The sequence below is a fragment of the Oryctolagus cuniculus genome, chromosome X, assembly GCF_964237555.1.
Source record: "Oryctolagus cuniculus chromosome X, mOryCun1.1, whole genome shotgun sequence".
Taxonomy (NCBI): domain Eukaryota; kingdom Metazoa; phylum Chordata; class Mammalia; order Lagomorpha; family Leporidae; genus Oryctolagus; species Oryctolagus cuniculus.
Window position 1 is genome coordinate 130,119,988 of NC_091453.1, and position 6,067 is coordinate 130,126,054.

The 6,067-nt window shown below is 46.9% G+C and overlaps 1 pseudogene; it reads left to right on the plus strand.

The window, feature by feature from the left end:
- The first annotated feature begins 4,034 nt into the window (after positions 1–4,034).
- LOC100349870 (elongation factor 1-alpha 1 pseudogene) lies at positions 4,035–5,781 on the plus strand (annotated as a pseudogene).
- Positions 5,782–6,067: the final 286 nt, after the last annotated feature.

The window sequence follows — 6,067 nt, forward strand, 5'->3', positions numbered from 1 at the left end:
AGAGGAGGAAACATTTTCCAATACATTCTAAGAGGTCAGTATTACCTTGATAAGACATCACAGGAAAGCTATACACCAGCATTTCTTATGCCTGTCAATGCAAGGATCCTCAAAAATGATAATAAACTGAATACAACATATAAGAAAGATTATATATCTTGACCATGTGGGATTTAGCTCAGAAATGCAATGTTCAGAGTATGTGTATGTTCTGTACACTACTTTAATTTTTTCTATAGAGTACACTTAATCTTATTGTACTCAATTTTTATGAAGACATTATGATTTAGGAGCCAGAAAACCATGATCCACATGAGACCAAATCCTACTTCAAGTCATCTCTTTATGTAAAGTTGTTGTTGTTACGGACAAAAGACCACAGAAACCAAACAGCACTTGAGGCTTTCGGAGGAAAGGCATGCTGTTTATTTATGCATGTGGGCTTGCATAAATAAGAGTCCAGCTCCTATCCTTTGTCTTTCCCTACTTGTATGTTGCTGTGGATTCGTTCTGAGAGGAGGAGCACAATGGGGGCAAGAGGCACGGAGTCACCACACAGACACTGGGAGTTGGGTGAAAGCGGGGCTAGAGGCGAGCAGCCCGCAGACTTGTTTATTTCAGTTGGTAGAGCAGCTTATATAACTGAGGCAGCCAATCCAGTCAAGGGGCAGTTTATGCCCTAACCAATCACAGCCTGTTGCCAGGCAGGCTCCGTTTCCAGGTGGGTTCCAAAGCATCCAATCACAGCCTGTTGCCAGGCAGGCTCCATTGCCAGGTGGGTTTGAAGCCATTCCTGAGTAACTTACGCTCACTTGCCAGCAGCCATCTTGGCATGGCCTTTTCATTCCACCACATTCCCACTTTTCATTTATTTTTGAGCAACGGGAGGCATGTTTCTTGGCCATACCATTGTTGACCCCATTTCCATGTGGTCTCTGTACGCAGCTGTGCCTGTTTTAGGTTGTTTCTCAGGGGACCTTACCTGTCGTTGTCTAACCAGCCCTCAAAACAGGAGACCACAGGAGTGCATGCTCAGATGGAGTAGGAATGAGGAACAATGGTAATCAGGAATGGCATGACTGCATGCAGGCTGTGGGCTGTTTGAGTGGCTGACCGGAGCTAGTGGGGTATAAAACAGTAACAGATGTGGCTATGGGCAGTTTCTCGGGGTAGGATGATAGGGCACATGCATCCACTAACAAGGCGGGCTCTCAGTCTTGTTCAGCTGGTTCTGGTTGACTGTCAGTTGCAGGCTTGATGTTTCTGGCTGGTACCCAAATGGGCTGTCCTGAATTCTCTGGAAAGACACAAGCATATCCTCGGCCCTTGGTTAGCAGAAGCCTTTTTACTGGCATTGGAATCCAGAACCTGAATTCTGCATCCACTTGGAGATTAACAGCAAACATCTGGGTGGGATGGGGTCTGGTGGCTGCCCTGAGAACCTGGGGTGCCTGAGGACTGCCACAAATGTGGGGATTATTTTTCGTTGCTACCTCCCTGGGTCAGGAGTGGGTCAGATGTGGCTGACTAGGCATTGCTGCATTGTCTACTGTCATGTCATTTTCACTGTCAGAGCTCTCTCTCCCCAAGTCATCAACTGTTGTCTGTGAGGCAGTAGCGTGGAGTGACAGGCTCTTATCACTCACAGATTCATCATGTTTGATAATCTGTGTGGGCTTCTGAGAGGGAGTTATCTTTCCCATGTTTGAGTGCTTGAGAGTGGCGTGCCACACCAACTCTAGCCAAAGAAAAGACACCCACAGCACTGCTGCTATAACAAATTCCTAGCACCTCAGCGGCTGATGACATTATGCAGGGTGTTCCCTACCTTAGACGAACAGACAGTGGTGTATCAGATCGTACATATGTCCTGTGCTTAGTGGGGGACTTCCTTGAGTCATTAGGTCGAGGCTGTATGCCCACACGGTGTCTCTGGAGCGTCACCTCTCTCGAGTGAGGGAAGATGACTTGGTTCCGGATTCTGGGATGATCAGTCCCTTATGTGAATTTGCCGGGTGAACCAAAAGTAAAAGGAGGAGCTGAGAAGTGGCGTTACGCTTCTGGGAGGTGTGTGCCTAACCTGGGGTCACTTTGACTGAGGACAAGGACAAGGAAAGTGGAGTAGGAGGGAGTTCTGTGGTCACCCTCACAGAACCGAACAGCACACAAAACACTGAGGGGCCTACTTGCCGAAATCAAGAGGGGACCTCACTGAGTCTGACACGCTGTCTCTCTCTATCATGTTGGGTGCCAGATGTTGTTGTGGATTCGTTCTGAGAGGAGGAGCGCAGTGGGGGCAAGAGACACAGAGTCACCACACAGACACCGGGAGTCAGGTGAAAGCAGGCCTGAGGCGAGCAGCCTGCAGACTCGTTTATTTCAGTTGGTACAGCAGCTTATATAGCTGAGGCAGCCAATCCAGTCAAGGGGCAGTTTATGCCCTAACCAATCACAGCCTGTTGCTTAGAAGGCTCTGTTGCCATGTGGTTTCCAAAGCCATCTTATCACAGCCTGTTGCCAGGCAGGCTCTGTTGCCAGGTGGGTTTCAAAGCCATTCCTGAGTAACTGATGCTCACTTACCAGCAGCCATCTTGGCATGGCCTTCTCATTCTACCACACTTGTATACTCTAAATTTAGCCAGGCAGTTTCAAGGCGGTTTTGGGGGGCACACTGTTATCTTAGGCCCTCAGGGATTATCACAACTGCAAGGTAAGATAGTTTTACGTTACAGGAATTATGACTTACAGGCAATTTCAGAAGGCACACACCTACGTTGTCTTAGGTATGCGAGTAGGCTTCAGGTACACTACTATGGCAGGTGGAGAACCGGTTTCTAGAGTCAGTATGGGTTTGCTTAGACCCAGCTGGCCCTTTGAAAACAAGCAGGAGGGAGTCTGTAGCATTTCCTCCAATTGGCTCCTTTAATCTCCAGCAGGAGTGGGTTTGTAACATGGTGAGACATGTGAAACACAGCCACACTCTTTGTTTATACATTGTCTGTGGCTGCTTTTGTTCTACAATGACAGAGTTGAGTAGCTGAAACAGGGATTGTATGGAGTCCATAAAGCCTAAAATATTTACTCTCTGGCACTTTACAGAAAAAGTTTTTGCTTAACTGAAATTTTCCATTTCAGAAAATTAAATTTCTGAGAAATTCAATAGCACGCATAACTTCATAGCCTTATGACTGTTGTTATAGAACACCACCCAAATTCAGGATGTTATATGTATCAATAGCTTCAATATTTAAAACAAATATTGCTGAGTGGTGTTCCATGGTATAGGTGTTCTGTAATTGCTATCGAATGCCTCAAACTGGGTTTGCTCTCTCGGATGTGCAGCAAGCGCATCACTGACACCAGTGGCAGAAGAAAGCAGATGTTTATTGCAGAGCACAGGACAAGAAGCTGAGCAGCTAGCCCTTAATTCCTGAGGGGTCACTGAAGGGTCGGGGTAAAAACCTATCCCACTTATCTCTGCTAACACAGATTCCTGGTTGATCTGCAGTGCTCATGGCCCTCCTTCAACTGGTCAGTGATAACTTGTTTTCTCTCTCTGTCCCTCTCCCTCTCTTTTTAATATTTTATTTATTTATTAGAAAGGCAGAGTTACAGAGTGAGAGAGACAGAGAGAGAGAGATGGGGGGGGGATCTTCCATCCTCTGGTTCATTCTCTAAATGGCCACAATGGCCAGAGCTGGGCCAATCTGGAGCCAGAAGCTTCTTCCAGGTGTCCCACATAGGTTCAGGGGTCTTAAGCACTTGGGCCATCTTCTGCTACTTTCCCAGGCAGGGAGTTGGATGAGAAATGGAGCATCCGGGACTAGAACAGGTGCCCATATGTGATGCCAGTGCTGCAGGTGATGGATTTACCTGCTATACCACAGAACCAGCCCTGACAGCATGTTCTTTATGGAATTTTGATCATTTCAAAGTGGGCTCCAGTCTAGGGGTTATGTAGAGGTAGGAGTTACCTTTTGTTCGGGGCAGGCGTTCCTGGAAGAGAAACCCTTTAAGACAAAACTGAACATCGGCAACGGGTTTGCCGCCAGAACACTGGTGTCGTGAAAACCACCGCTAAATCAAAGCCAAAATGGGAAAGGAAAAGACTCACATCAACATCGTCGTCATTGGCCACGTAGATTCGGGCAAGTCCACCACCACTGGCCATCTGATCTACAAATGTGGTAGCATCGACAAAAGAACTATTGAAAAATTTGAGAAGGAGGCTGCCGAGATGGGAAAGGGCTCCTTCAAGTATGCCTGGGTCTTGGATAAACTAAAAGCCGAGCGTGAGCGTGGTATCACCATCGACATCTCCCTGTGGAAATTTGAGACCAGCAAGTATTACGTGACGATCATTGATGCCCCAGGACACAGAGACATCATCAAAAACATGATTACAGGCACATCTCAGGCTGACTGTACCGTCCTGATTGTTGCTGCTGGTGTCGGGGAATTTGAAGCTGGTATCTCCAAGAACGGGCAGACCCGTGAGCATGCCCTTCTGGCTTACACGCTGGGTGTGAAACAACTAATTGTTGGTGTTAACAAGATGGATTCCACTGAGTCACCCTACAGCCAGAAGAGATAAGAGGAAATCGTTAAGGAAGTCAGCACCTACATTAAGAAAATTGGCTACAACCCTGACACAGTAGCATTTGTGCCAATTTCTGGTTGGAACGGTGACAACATGCTGGAGCCAAGTGCTAATATGCCGTGGCTCAAGGGATGGAAAGTCACCCGCAAAGATGGCAATGCCAGTGGAACCACACTGCTTGGAGCCCTGGATTGCATCCTTCCACCAACTAGACCAACTGACAAGCCTCTGCGTCTGCCCCTACAGGATGTCTACAAAATTGGTGGTATTGACACTGTCCCTGTGGGCCGAGTGGAGACTGGTGTTCTCAAACCTGGCATGGTGGTAACTTTTGCTCCAGTCAATGTCACAACTGAAGTCAAGTCCATCGAAATGCACCATGAAGCTTTGAGTGAAGCTCTTCCTGGGGACAATGCGGGCTTCAATGTCAAGAACATGTCTATCAAAGATGTTCATCCTGGCAGTGTTGCTGGTGACAGCAAAAATGACCCACCAATGGAAGCAGCTGGCTTCCCTGCTCAGGTGATCATCCTGAACCATCCAGGTCAGATCAGTGCTGGGTATGCCCCTGTACTGGATTGTCACACAGCTCACATTGCTTGCAAGTTTGCTGAGCTGAAGGAAAAGATTGATCGTCGTTCTGGAAAGAAGTTGGAAGATGGCCCTAAATTCTTGAAATCTGGTGATGCTGCCATTGTTGCTATGGCTCCCGGCAAGCCCATGTGTGTTGAGAGCTTCTCTGACTATCCTCCTCTGGGTCGTTTCGCTGTCCGTGATATGAGACAGACGGTTGCTGTGGGTGTGATCAAAGCAGTGGACAAGAAGGCTGCTGGAGCTGGCAAGGTCACCAAGTCTGCCCAGAAAGCTCAGAAGGCCAAATGAATATTACCCCTAATACCTGCCACCCCAGTCTTAATCAGAGGTGGAAGAACGGTCTCGGAACTGTTTGTCTCAATTGGCCATTTAAGTTTAATAGTAAAAGACTGGTTAATGATAACAATGCATCGTAAAACCTTCAGAAGGAAAGGAGAATGTTTTGTGGACCATTTTTTTTTGTGCGTGGCAGTTTTAAGTTATTAGTTTTTAAAATCAGTACTTTTTAATGGAAACAACTTGACCAAAAATCTGTCACAGAATTTTGAGACCCATTAAAAGAAAGTTTAATGAGAAAAAAAAAAAAACTGAACATCAAGATGTTATCTACAGGAGAGATAAAGGACCTCATGAGTCTTATGATCAGGGAAGTTGTGTGGCCAGATGCACCAGTACTTCAATTCAGGGAGCTACTTTTAGTAAGAGCAGGGCAAGGAAACTGTAAGCCAAGGAAGAAAAGAAGCTGGGAGACGGTGGAGACTAGGACCTAATGGTATCTACCACCTGCATCCAAAGGCAGGGTGTGGAGGCTCCCTTTCAATGTGATAAAGCTGAGATATGAGTGCAGGCCACCTGATTCTTGGGCCCATGCTT